Source organism: Argiope bruennichi, chromosome X1, assembly GCF_947563725.1.
Source record: "Argiope bruennichi chromosome X1, qqArgBrue1.1, whole genome shotgun sequence".
Classification (NCBI taxonomy): domain Eukaryota; kingdom Metazoa; phylum Arthropoda; class Arachnida; order Araneae; family Araneidae; genus Argiope; species Argiope bruennichi.
Window position 1 is genome coordinate 79,666,957 of NC_079162.1, and position 15,800 is coordinate 79,682,756.

Below are 15,800 nucleotides of genomic sequence, written 5' to 3' on the forward strand. Positions count from 1 at the left end.
GTGTAATGCGTGCTCCATCTGCTTCTTTTGGCAGTTACTGCCTAATATTGGTCGTCATTCGACTTTGTAACTCAAGAACGACTTGTACTGTAACGTTTACGGACATTTACATCATCTTGGAATCGTTTCCTAAGTCTAGAGAGGATACTTTGGATGATTCCAAGTTCTTCAGATACCACTCTCGTCATTGTGACCTATTATTGGCGGCGTCTGGGGTTATCATGTAATTTGCATATTACTCTTGAAGGTGTGTGTGATAATTCTACAGGTGAAATTTTTACTTTAAGAGTTCGATTTCTGTGTGATTCTGAATCATCTAATTTATGAACAAGAGTGTAAATACAAAGATTTGAATGGAAATGGTTGGTTATCTACCAGTCGCAATAACATGCAAATTTTGAATTTATTCATGGGACGTTTTAATTTCCTTTTGAAACTATCAGCCTTTTTTAACCAGAAATGTTTCTTTCAGAATTTGAACATTATAATTTTTTTTTTTTGTAGTGTAAAAACATTTCTTAAAATGTATTAACCTGAGAGGAAAGATCAGGTTTTTATGTGTGTCATTTCACATCGTGAGCTTGAGTGTGAATTATTCAACTAGATATTCACCAGGCGAGCCTTGCCATGCCAAAATTTTAGTCGAGACATTGACATTGGTTTCATACAGAATATTTAATTTCTAATTGCATCTTTTTTTTTTCAATTATTTTATTTCATTACTGATTTAAGATTTGCTCATTAAATTAACATGCGTTTGATGCACCTTGGTCAGTACTGCCACTCAGTCAATCCTTTTTAACAACATTGTTCTTCTTGGATTACATTTTGAAAATACAGTTCTTTATACATCTGAAGAAAAAAAAGATTTTTTTCCATAATTTTTATTATTATTATATTTATATTTAAGTTATATTTCCTAAACCTCTTTACCTTCCTAATTCTTCTAGTGTAAAAAATATAGAAAATATGCAGTGTAACTCAAATTTTTCTGCAACTTCGTTTGTGAAGACAGTAATAAAGAAATGTAAATTCAGAAGCACTCTTGTATACATCAAATGGTAGGTGTTTTTTCCTCTTATTTTGTCTGGACCTCATTACATCATTGTATCTCACAGCTGTGCTATCATGACTTAAATTTTATTTGGAGGTTAGTAAGTTAAATGTAAGGCTTTTAAATATATTTTACATCTACCCAAAGCAGCAGATCCCAGAGAGGGCGTTAGCAGGGGAGCAAATGACCCTCCCCCCAACCGTTTCCGTTGGGGAGGAAATTGAGAGTTTCATCTTCAAAAAATCTTCACCTTTTCAGGATGATTATGAAGAGCTCCACATTACCGAATATGATAATTTAAAAGCAAGTTTAAAGTTAATATTTTGTAAGCATTCGAAATATTCAGTTACGGGTTAAAGAGTTTGATTATATTTGACAATCTAATCGATAGGGTTGCAGGTCAATAAGATGCGCATTTTGCGAACAATTTTTGATCGAGTGACTAAAAACTGAATGCGATATATGTCAAAGACGCGAAGTCCACAGAATTTCAGACATATGATTCAAATGTTCATTCATTTTATAATTTGCACTACTTTAGGCAATACAACCGACAAGAGGGTAGGCACAATTTGCTGGCAATTTTTGGTCGGCCGAATATGAAAATAATGCTGTGGATGAGGAAGACATTAAATCAGTAGATTTTCAGGCATCTAATTTAAATATCGTTCATTCGGCTTATAATATCCCCTATATTTAGAGAAATACTCAGTAAGCTGGCAAATGAATAAGACGTCGCATTTTTGTTCTGGGTCTTTCGCTGAGGTGTTATCATAGGTTATGAAAAAAAAAAAAAAAATTTTTTTTGAGTATTTCTTTTACCTGCCAGTGAAATTATTAAAGAAATTTTCTTTATGTTATCATGAAGAGGTCGCAGAATTGTTTTCCCTAATTCAGAATTAAATGAATAATAATTCTAAAGTTAATCTTCGTTTTATTCGTCTAATTTTCACTTCCTCGATAACGAATTGTAAATTTCTTTTATTTATTTTACTGTGAGAATTTTCTGACTAAAATCTAAATTTAAGTTAAGGTTAAGCTAAATTTAATGGAACACTTTTCTCTTAACACTCTTGTGCAATATGCATTCTAAGAAGACTTTCTTTGCTGTAGCCATTATGTGAATTCATAAATCACTGGAATAAATAAATTGTACATTAAGTTTATTTAACAGTAAAATGTCTGTTTTTTGCAATCTAATTTATCATAATGCAATTATTACGCTAAAGAAATATTACCGACTGCAGTTAACAAGGAAAAGATCGTTGGCCAAATATCGCTCTACAGATCTTGGAAGGACCAGGCGAGGTCGCCATAGTATTGGGCATGCCTTCCCTGCAGAATGACCGGCGATTATCGCCGCGGCCAGTATCTGACAAATTTGCGGATGATTTCCATACGTGTATTATCACGGGCGATTTCATACCAAGCACTACGCGATGTGTTTTATCAATGGGCGACCCAATACCAATCAGTAGGCGATTTGGTACTGAACTCTTGCCGGCGACATACTGAAATTTTGGTTTATTGGTTATTCAGTTTTCTGAAATTTTATAAACTTATGTCATAATATTTTAAACTATCGTACTTTCAATTATTTCACCAAACAACTGTAAATATAAAATATTTTGCGTAGCTTTTTTTTTTTTTTTACTTATAAATAATTTTGTTTGTTACTTATTTTGAGAATTTTAAAACTCCATAAAACACTTACTTGCTTTTAATAGAATGACGTTTTCTATGATTTTCATTTTACCTTTTCTTCAACTTTTTAAACTATTATTATAGCATGCATTTTGCCATAATCTTGCCTTATAAAATTTTTAAATTACAAAATAAAAAAAAATTACTGCTTTTTAAGAAAAATAAACAAATGTTAAAATAATGTGAAATAATTTTAAATTTGATCACCTGCACATCTATATATATGTATAAGATTTATTTCCTTCATTGAAACTTCCTATTTATTTTATTTTATTTTTATTGCATGGGAAAAAATTTTAACACATTCATTGTGTCAGTTGCATAATTAATCAGTATAATTTTACTCATATATAATAAAAAGCAGCACACATTTATATGCATATATGTATAATTGAATTTTCTGCTACATATAAAGAATTATACATATGCATTTCTTCTGGTTCTCTTTCCCTTTTTGATCAGATTTCAGGAAGCTAGAAAACATATTTCTAAATAATAATAAAGGTTGAGCTTTCCCTTCTTTTAAAAGTACAAATAAAATATCTGTTGACATTTGAAGATGTGTAACTAACGAGCAAATGTCTTATGAAACTGCATAAACATGATAATCTTTTCGATCTGATAATGGTATGCGTAAGCAAATTTTTTAATTATGCTTAAGATAAAGGAGAGAAATAAAAATAATTCAAACTAATGGGCGTAAAATTTATGTTATTATTTTATGAAATGTGAAATAATTATAAACCGACAATTGACCCGGCACTTCTATCCAAATTTCTACAACACATTACTGAGATCATTTTACAAAATCTAATTAAATAGACATATATTCTTGATGTGTTTTCTACCATTTTTCTCAAGAAAAATAAAATATTTATCTCAAAGTATTACAAATCATGAAAGAAATATCCTATAATATTGATGAAATCATTTATTAACATTTTATGCACAGCAATTGAAGATTGAAAGATATTGTTACGAACCTGTGATGCTGCTTCCCAGCATAGTGGGTTCCATAGGCGGTATCAAAGCTTGGCGACTTTGGCGCCAAAATAGATTATACCCGAAACATCGAGAATTTCGCGATCCGTCCATTAGGAACCGAGATACGCCTCGAACGTTCCTGACTGGTTGAGAGGCTTCTAGCCCCGCCTCCTAAGACCTATAAAAGGAGCAGCTTGCAGCTGCCGCAGTAGTGCGAGTAGTGCGAAAAAAAAAAAAAAAAAAATTATGATTTTTCAAAATTTTAAAAAGAGACTTTCAAAATTTCAGCTGCACTATATTATTTGAGGAAACTTCTTATATCTCTTAAGGATTTCAATTTTACCTTTAACACACAAATAAGTTTTTTTAAATCCCTTTTTCTTTCGTAATCCAGATTGCATTTGACCAGACAAATGAATATGAATCCTCATCCCATAGAGAAAATGACTCCGAGTCCATTTGTTTTCTTAGTAGTGTACAAAGAATTCCATGAATGTTAGTCTCTTTATACAAATGGTATATCGCTCAGTTCTTTACTTAAAAATTGATAACATTAAACGATGTTGTGATCGCACTAAATGGAAATTTTTGTATACTTTTTAATACATCAGTTCGGGGCCAGAAGATTTTGCTAATATAAAGTGAATTGGCCGCGGTAATATAAAGTGAAGTAATATTAGCCGTGGCCGCGATCACATAAAGAGGCTTTCATTGTATAATTCCTTTTGAGAAGAGATACAAAGCAGAGGAGTTTATTTGAGTTTTATTGCTGAATTTTAAATTGTATTGCTGAATTGTTTTAAAAATACTAAAAAGTGCAAGAGAACTTTCTCCACCTCAGAATTTAACAATTGTGTACTTAATCCTCCTTCTTCCTCTTCTCAGACGAATATATATATATATATATATATATATATATATATATATATATATATATATATATATATATATATATATATATATATATATATTCTCTTGTCAAACTATTACTAATCAGGAATTTATTGATTTTATGTAAACTTTTCAAACTGTGGATCAACTGAGCCAACCAAATGCAGCCTGATACTTTACATTTCTTATGAATGGAGATAAAATACTTTCTTACATAAGATAATTAAAAAAGATACTTAAAAAACTTAAAAGAACTATCTATGCAACGCCTATGAATCTATTATAAAATTCGGAGATAATGTTTCATTTTGTTAAATTTTAGAAAATTTGTTAATCATTAACTTAGATGAATTAACCAAACAGCGGCGAAATTAGGTAAACTTTAATTTCATACCCTTTTCTGAAAATAATGAAAAAATATTCAACATTTAATTTCCTATCTTTCTATTAGAAGAATTATAAAATTAGAATTTCCTGGAATTAGATTTATTATGTACGTTAATTCGCTACATTTCCTACATTATCGTGTGATTCACTTACTTAATTATCTGAAACTTTTTAGAGCAAAATGCTTTTGCTGGTTAACTTGTCAGTTTCACATTATATTTCGAAGAACTCAATTAGTAATCTCTGCTCCTTTACATAAACTTTAAAAATGGTAGAAAAGTTCCTTTAGTTCCACAAGGCTAATTTGTTTTATTTTGTTTATATAAGATTTAAAACTTATAGGTATCTTTCTATTTATTCCAACGATACTTTTGCATCTCAGCCTTACACAAAATTACTTGCAAATGAGCTGTATCGCTTTGAAGCTGGCCTCATCTATTTGAGTCTTTTTGTAAGAGAATGTTTTCCTTTATTAATTAAGTAACAGTGAACAAGATAATGTAAATGAAATCCTCTGACTATATTCATATTTTTTAAACTGTGCAAAATTTATTTTTAGTTCGTGAAATGTGAAACTCTGCATGAAGTCCAACAACAATTGGAGGGGGGAGGAGGTCTTTTCCTGGAACATGCGTGCCTTAAGTAACGTGCATTTCGTCTTTTTTCCCCCCACTTCTGGTTTTCCGAGGTTTTTTGATGTAGAAGCGGATAGCGAAAGAACGATCATACAATGTTAACTGACTTAGAAATTTTATGAACAGTGTCTCTGGGCATGCTCAGATTTAACTGGAGAAAATGAGTAATATTCACTATGTTTCATGATTGTTCTCTCGCTATCCGCTTACGTCAGGAGCATCATCAGGATGATGAATTTTTTCGTGTTTAGAAAATCAAAAATGTTTAAAATACTTTATTATTTACAACTCATAAAAAAAAGTAGGAACGTTTTTTTTTTCCAACGTTAAAAACGTTTTAAAGTTAATTAAAAAAGTATTTTGTAAATAAAAATGTTTTATAATTTAAACTTCAAAAATAGGGCTGATTTTCGATTTCTTAAATATTTAATGAAACTTCCTGAAAAATGACAGTAAAATTAATGTGTCTTCAGTACTATATTAAGGATATAAGTTAGGAAAGTATGGTTATGTTTTTGTTTCTTATATTTAAAGTGAAATAAAGGTTAACCTTATTTTTTTTAAATTTTTAAATGCTATATTTAAAAATGTTAGTGATAAAATTCCCATATCTATGAATTTAATATAATAATTTATAAAACTTAAGGAAATTTATCTTCCTTTGAGGAATTTCTGAGAATAACATTTGAAATCATTTTAAAAGGGGCTTTTGAGCAACAAGGAACCAGCATATTAATTGAAGCTGCTGTTTTTCTTCATATCTTCTTTATATGTCATAAATTTGCAAGAAAAAAAATAATTTCAAGAAAATACCAGTAATGTTTACTGAGTCTCAATCCATCTAAACTAAAGATTTAAAAAAAAATCGAATTGAAATTCCTGAAAGTAAAGGAAGATAAATTGCTGAAAAAGAGTTGCAATCAGCCTTTCGATTGTCAATCATGTATATTCTAGATTGTATTGTCTGCACATTATTTTTATTGAAATTGTATTTTTTTTTTTCCAGAGAAAGTTTTAATAAATAAACGAACTTAAACTATATTAAAAAATCATAAACTCCAATAATTATAAAATATTGATTATCAAAACTAAAATACCTTAAAATTAACATTTTTAAATATTAAAATAAATTCTGCATTTTTTTTAAATGTCTAGTGTAAAATTTTCAGTCATGTTTCTTAGAAAACGTTTAAAAAATCAGTATCATATAGGATATAGCTAAATGCGTGTTTGTGTCTCGCAAAACTATATATTTTTAGGAATTAAAAGAAATTATTTTGTGCAAATGGAATGCTTTGAAATATTATATTCTAAACTTATAGCCGATAAAAATGTCTTAAAAATATTTCATAACGAAAATAAAATTTATAATGTAATGATTTAAAATGAAACAATTTCTACCGATTTTAAAAAACTTCATGCCTCAAACATAATTACTGAGTCAAATATCAAATTTTCTGATTTTTTTTTTTTTTCTTTTTCTTTTTGAGAATTGCGATTTAAAAAAAAAAAGAGAAGGGGAAAAAATTCGCCTGAAAATTAACTAATATCTTCTCAACATGAAATTAATAGTAATGGGCACTGCTACTCTAAACAAAAATAAAGGTAATCGATTTTGTTTGCTTCCAAGTCAATTCTTTAACTGTTAGAGATACCAGACTTTAACTATTATCAATTCTTTTACTATTATAGAAAATGCTATTTCATTCTGAGAATTTGTTATTGATTGAGAGCATTTGGAAAAAGTCTAGAGATTTAGTGCATAAATTTCAGTTTTCTCAAATATTAAAATATATATATATATATATATATATATATATATATATATCAATTTGTTGTTGTTGTTACACATCCCCCTGGAGAATGAAAGCCTAGACCAGGTCCAGGAGGCCCCGTCGCTTCAGTTCCTCATAAATCTGCAGAAAGTCCCGTTCAACCAGAGCAGCTGCTTATAAGAAGCGCCAAGACAAAAAAGAAGGTGAACAGGACTAGCTGGTTGGGAGCAGGAACAGGGTTGGAAAGTCTTCTCCCCATTCTGAAACCTTAAACACTTAAAATGGCCACTACGAAATCTGGCCATGGCCGATTGGAAAGGCCGAGGGCCACAGCATGTTATTGATAGGCCAGGGCAGTTTCCAGCATACCACTGATGAGATGGAGTACGGCGCCACGCTAAAAGCAAACGATGTTTTCCCAGGAAGTGGATCTCAGTGGGAGTCCATTGGAAGATCACAGCCATTCTTGGCAAGCACATCAGCCGCCTTTCACATGTATCATATATCAATTTTTAAAATTAAATGAATTTCATTTTTGGAGAATTGATGCCCAAGCATGTATTAAAATACAAATTTGTATGTATTAAAAATGTAAATTTGTATTTAAATGCATTAAAAAGTAAAAATAAAAATATTTTATAATGCTTAAAAATTAATACACGATCGATCATTCTTATGTGAATGTATCAAAAACACATCGAAGGAATCAGTCGATTTCAATTTTATGTACGCTATTAATGTAAAATCTTAAAGTCTGCAGTAGGCAAATATGTTATAAGTAGAAAACGAATAAAAAGAATCGTGTATTTCCTTCAACCTAAAACCGCAAAGGAACAACTCCCCATATTGACATTACGCGGTCAAAACTTAAGTGGCCTGAGCCGACATCTCTGAAAGAAAAGAAGGGGTATCAGCTGAACCCCGACCCTCCAAGGGGTGGAAGGGAAATCTTAGAAACACAAAACATTCTTCTCTTGTGTCATGAGGGTCCCATCCCCTGAACGGGAATAAAGGGAAAAGGAGAAATCTGTTAATGGGTTGAAAAGTGAACGAACAGGTTATTCTTGGAATTATCGTATCAGTGAATTGCAGATCATTGAAATTTATCGGAGCGGTGACTCCACTGTGAAGACACCACTCTGCTTAATGGTAGCGGCCCTGACTTTTCGATATTCGCATTTGATAATGCACTATCAGATAAAGATCATTTTTAATTGCCTGTAACATGACTTTCGGTTGGCATTCAATCAGTACAATCTGCTGGTGCCATCTATTGGCAGAATATAAAATTAAAGTAGACATTTTTAAAGAAATGACATATATTTTTAATTCAACTTTTTCAGAAAATGCTTTACTCCGATAAATAAATTTAATAAACAGCTCTGTCGGCGTCCTGGTATGGAGGTAGCGCATCTGTCCCGTGATCTTGGTGTCCCGAGTTCGAATCCCGGTTCAGGCATGGTTGTTTTTCATCTGTGTTCTATCTGTGAGGTGTGTGAATTTACCCCCCCCCATGTAAAAAGGGGTTGTGCAAGCGAATGTGTGTGTTTCATCTCCATATGAGTTAGAAGTCAGACTTCTGCCTTCGGTTGCTCAGGTGTCTATACCCTCAGAAGCTACTGCACCCCCTTACCGTGGTAACGCGGACACGACATCATCATCAATAAAGAGTCTTGAAAAAAAATCAAAATAAAAAAGTAAACTGAAATACATGAATTAATTCAATCACATGTTACTTAAAATAGTAAAATATTAATTATAATTAATACATTTTATATTTGATACTAATAAATAATTTTTAATTAATAACATGATTGAAATAACAGATATTTGGAACAAATATTTAAAAATAGCAATAGCAAAATTAACTGCTCTTCAAAAAATAGTGGATTGTGCATCTCTGTCTCTCGGAAGTTTGTTGTTTGTTTCTTATGGCACTTGCCACTGACAAGCCCGCTGTTACGAAGACAGCGATTTAAGCCTGAGGGGTCTCTTATTTTTTATAGCAGCGACAACTAGGGCTAAGAGTACGACTTTGCTACTCACGCATCACTCATTTGCTTGCACAACCCCTTTTTACAGGAGGGCACATTCACACATCTCACAGATAGAACAACAGAAGAACAACCATTCTCCAACCGGGACTCGAACCCGGTACGCCCAGATCACGGGGAAGACGCGCTACCCCTATGCCAGGACGCCGGCGTCTCTTGGAAGTAAATATCATCTAACCATCTTTATTTAATCTCTCAAATATTTCAAAACTGTTAAGCAGAATTCAATCACTCAATAAACAAGCGAAATTCTCACATCAATTAAACAATTGACTATAGAAATGGTTATTAGCAAAATTTCACAAATTATATTTAAACATGCTTCGAAAGAATTTTACCCAATAAGGTTTACCCACCGAGGTGGAATTCTGCTTGTGACAATTTCAGCCGTTTGAAAAAAAATACTTGTGGAAAAAAGCATTGAGGAACATATCTGTATCAGATTGGATAAAAAACAAAAAATGCAGAAGAAAACAAAAATTTAGTATTAAAAGAGAGAAAGATAAGTATTGGGAAAGCATAAGCAGAATTTCTCAAAATCCTAGAAGGTTTTTAAAATGCTAAACAAGGTATCCATCATACTAATCCTGATTTAAATTTATAAGCAGTTTAATAAAAGCATTTTAATATAAGCAGTTCAAAAATTCAAAGAAAACTTATCGCAAATTTTTTTGCGTCTCTTAAATATGGACTGGAGCCTATTCCGATGGACTAAAGTAATGACAACCAATTTTTGAATAGTAGTATTAAAATCTTGGTGCTCAAAAGAGCCATACGGAAGAACGAGAAATAGACAGATAATATCCCGGCAGCCTGGTTAAAAATAATTGACGTTACAGTTCCTTGCAAAATTCTCAATATTTTCCAACAGCAATTAAATTTCTTTTTACTTAAAAAGGATTCGAAACATGCATACATAGTTCCAGTACCAAAACGAAGCAAGGATAAAATAAAAATAACTTCCTATATACCAATAGCTCTAACTTAAGTTTTTTGTAACAATTTCCGAACGCATCTTAGCATGTCGTATTACAAAATATTTAACTTGCTGCAGCAAAATTATTGCAAACTTACATGGTTATATTCCATTCAGAGATAGCCAAACAGCAACATATAAAATTTATTCAGCAATCTCTGAAGACACATTCAAACAATTTTTTGTAGTTATTATTGGTAGTGTCAATCTCAAATGGGTCTTCGACTCAGTTCCTATAGATGACCTCACTTTTAAATGTCTCCGACATGGCATCACATGCACGATCGCTAAATGGATGCACAGTTTTCCGCAAGAAAGAACGTTTCGGATTAAATGGCTTATACCATTTTAGCACAAGTAGGTAGGGTAGCCATTTTCCTATCCACTTAATTGAATTCATAGAGAAAAACAGAAATCTGTGAATGGGTTGAAAAGTGAACGGAACGGTTGTTCTTCAAATTACCGTATCATTGAATCGCATATCACTGAAATTGGAGAATTCACAGGAAAGTGCTAGCAAGTGTGAAGTCACCGCTCCGCTTAGGGTATCTGCGACCTTGATCACGACCTCCGTAATACAAGGCCTCACAACTAGTTTGTGACGTCACACAATTAGGATGATTGCCTGCCGTGAGCAGAATCCTGCTTTCTTCCTTGATGTGTAGGTATATTTTAAATTCACTTAAAAATAACTTACTATTCCTAATATTAAGACATGAATCTTGCATAAAATTCAAGATTTATTTTTTCCCGTGTGAATAAAAGAAACGGCATGATAGAAAATCTTAAAAGTCCTCTATAGCGTATTGACCATTTAATAACATTCAAACTTTCGAAGATGTGAATTTATTAGTTATATACATTGAGGTATTGTTAGTTTTCTTGTTTTAATAGTTTTTTTTTATTTTATTAAAAGCTGTTAAAAATTGTTTTATTTTTTCCTTGAAAATATTTTTTAAAGCTTGAAATTAAATTAATCATTAAGACTTTTTAAAGCTTAATGATTTTAAAGCTTTCAAATAAAACATTAATGTATTTAATATCAGATTTAAATTTTACACCAACTAATTCTGTTGATAAAAAAGAATTACTTTCACACCTTGTTTTTTCACATTAAGAATTGTTTTCATTTAATATATTAGTAATTCATACAATTTAATAAACTAGCTTTTATTACATCTGATTTCACATTTCAATGCACTTATACTTAATCTGAAGTAACAGTAAAGGATAGCACAAATAAAAAATCACACACTATTTGATTCATAACATTTTATTTTCAGAGACAATAACAAAATACATTTTGTTTCTTAACTTTATTATAAATTTCACACAGACAAATGAAAATAATTATAATATTAAATAAAGTTAAAATACAAATTTATAAATAAAAGTTAATAACAATATTAAAAGAAACAATTGTGATAAAAGTCAATTAACAATTTATACTGATATTACTTGTTATGCTTGAAAATTTAATATTAAATATTTTTATCATCCCTCCTCTTTTTCAAGTTAGTAATTTTTAATTTTTTTTCCTTTCTTTTTTCTGCTTTCTTTACAGCTAGGTTTTTTTTTCTGAACTAAAGCTTTAGCTAAATTATCATTTTTTTTCTTAACATAATTATTTAAAAATATATTTGTGGAGCACCAAACTTTCCAGATAATGGAATTAAACTGATGACCTTCATCACATGCTCCACTATCACAGAATTCATTTTCTTCTAGAATAGAATATGTAAGGCAAGAAACTATTTTTCTTTGATCGTGAAGTTTTAGGAACTCAGACTCATATTCGTCGCATATTTTTTTAAATACTGTAAAATTATAGAGCACTGCATTTAAAATATGTTCTTGCGAGAAAGAAAGTTTACCCCCATTTTCTAAACCTATATGAGCATGCAATTCATATTGTTTTACAACTATATCTAACTTTTTTACATAATATTTTAGAACAAAATATAAATTTAATTTGCTACAATCTATAGTCATGATATATATAATAAAAAATTAAGTTTTATTATTCATTAGATGATTTTAAACTTTTTTTATAAGAGTATAATAACAGTAAATCACTTAAGTACTTTGTAAGATTTTGGTGATAATTATTACATATTTCTAAAAAAAACTTACCTTTTATACTCCATTGGTACTTGAATAAGTACTGGTATTAAACGCTTCTCTAACAGTTAAAAACTGATTTTCTGGAAAATGTTTAGCACAGACCTACATATATGAAACAAATATTAGGCTTAAGTCAAATTTTAAAAAAATATATATGAAGTATAATTAAAAAGATACAGAAACAAAACATTTTAAATATTAAGAACAAATTAAAAAAAGACTATGAGAAGTAACAATAAAACAAAGAAATTTTTTATTTAGCTCAAGCAAACAATACCAAAGTAATTGGAAGCATAAGCAACTAAATGTAGAGAAAACAAAATGACAGAAATGGAAGTTATACATAATTTTAAATGTTTCACAGTTCAAGAGAATTAATTAACTAAAAATTGTACAAAAAAGAATGAAACTTACCTTACTATATTTAGTTGGCACGAAATTGTCCCGCTTTATTGCAGAGATCCATGCTCTTCTAGTGTTTTCATTTCTTGGAAACGAAAGTACTGAAATATTGGGGCTATTTTTCGTGTAATTACTTTTACAATTAGGAACACAGCACGCACTAGGCATCTTTATTACAATAAATTAAAATTACTATGAAAAAAAGATGAGAAAACTTTTAAATAAAACCAGTAACACAATACCCGCACTTCGGTACGCCAACATCTACCGTGACTAACCGCACTCTTTTACACCAGCTGCCTTTAGAATTTTCCTGAAAATTCATCCTAACTCGTGACGTCACGGGCTGAACGCGTTGGGAGTTGTGAGGCCTTGTATTACGGAGGTCGTGCCTTGATTCCCGATAGTATTACTTGACAAAGCTCTATCCCATAAAGATTATTTCTAATTGCCTGTGAAATAACCTTCTAATCATATGCCTTCTGTTTATTCTGCAGGTGCCATCTACTGGCGGAATATAGAACTAAAGTGAAAATTTTAAAGGAATAACATTTTTTTTATTCAACTTTTTTAGAAAATATTTTACTCCAATAAATAAATTAAGTAAATAGATTTGAAAAAAATTAAAATTTAAAAGCAATCTGAAATATTTAAATTAAATCAATCAAACGTTACTTAAATTAGCAAATTAAGTATTAATTACAATTCATAAATTTTATATTTGATACTAATTAACAATTTCTTTTTAACTGTATGAGTGAAATAAGAGATATTTGGAACAAATGTTTAAAAATAGAAATAAAAATATTATTTGTTATTCAAAAAATCGTCGATTATGTCTACAGAGTTACGCACTGGAAATAAAATTAAAATCGAACAGCCGAACATTTCTTGTGCCGTTCTTTTGTTGCAATCTCTCGGAAGCAAACATCATCTAAACATATTTCTTCAATTTCTCAAATATTTCGATATCTATTAACTGTAACCTTTTTGCATCTAATTTGAATCGTCATTATAACAAGCGTCTGTACCACAAGCACGCATCTCAGCATCTCAACTTTCATTGGCTTTCTGAATCACGTGAGACAAAGCATAGATTTACCTTTCTTAGCAAATTACTGCCTTTTTGGCAGACAAACTAACTCTCTATACTTTAAAAAGGGTATCCTCTTTTTTTATATTTGTTCTAAAATAATATTATAGCACAATTAATGAGTACCAAGAATTTATTTTTTAAATGATCATAAATCTTAGGGAATTACTAATATGACATGTGTAGGGTTAACCCTCCATATTATTAAACATTGCTGATAAGATTTAAGTTTTTAAATGCTAATTATTCTGAAAGTATATTCATTCATATTATTTTCATCAAAAGTAATTTTGTAACAAGATTTCAAAAGCAAGGATTGTAAATTACTTTGTAGCTGAATTTGTTGTATGTACTTGACCTATAGTAGACACACACACCCTCTTTTTGCGGTTTATTTCATAGACAGGATTCGTCTTTATTATGAACTGTCATATATTATTTTGCTTCTAAATTTAATGTAAATGTTATGTTTGAAATCTCAATAAAAGAAAACTCATTTGCAATTTTAGGAGAGAAAAACTTTCCTGTAGCAAAATAAGAGTTAAAATCTGTGATTTTTGCTAGTTTTATATTTGGCTAATATCGTTTTTTTTTTTTTTTTTTTTTTGCAAAATGCATTGCTATGACAAAATTGCAATTAGTTACTAAACAATATGGATAAGGCATTATGAATAACACATTTTAAGGCCAGTTAAGATTATCTTGTGGTTTTTAATGCTCAGGCATTTGATTCTTTGAAAATGTTACTTTAAATAAAAACTTAAATAATAAATAAAGTTTTTTTTTTTTTTTTTTTTTTTTTAAATCTAGAGTTTTTGAATTGAAACCACAATTCAAATCTTAATTCTATAACTCAGTCAGCTTTTGAGTGATTGTGTTCCCAGATAGACATAATTCCAAAGATGTCTTTTGTAGATACCAGAAATTGCAAAACATGGAGATGCATGAAAAATCTCAGAGTTGAATTTTTTTTAATGACTGTAGAATTTTGATTCCACTAATTTCATACATTTGAAATGAACAAGTTTAGAGTAGTTATTTGTCACTGAACAAGCATAAGAAAAATATTTAATGTTTATTTTTAAAAATGGAATTGAAAAAAGTCAAAGAACAGAAATGTGTTTTCTTTATTTAAAAACTAAATTGTGAAGACAATGTTGCAAAATAAAAATTTTAAAAAATTAAGAGAATACTATTCATATACTTTATTTGCATAACAAACAATTCATTTTTGTGCATTAAAAAATTAGCAACTAAATATATTATCTTCAAGATGCATACAAGTTTAAAGATATAAGTGGTCAAAATTTCTTTTACTTGTTGAGAGCCCTTCTTTTAAAGGAATTGATTTTTTTGACACAGTTTCCATAGGGGTGGGTACCAGAAATGTAGTCTTAAATGGGAAATATCTTAAAATGCAATTTTGTTTTTAGCACTGAACAGGCAAGTTAATTTCCTTATGATTATTATAACCTTTAACTTGGTGTTTGGTCAACGTGTTTTTTAAAGAAAATTTCTTATCGCAATAAATACTCGAAAAGTTTTTATATCGCTCTTCAGCAGATTGCTTATGGACGCGGGACAAATGGGCATTTAAATATTGCTTATTGTAGAATTCAGCGTTTCATAAGCACATGTAATCCTTTCCACATTAAATACCTTCAAAAGAAAAATGCCAGTGGATATCTTTTTTTTTAAGCCAGCACAGATAACTTGCCAAC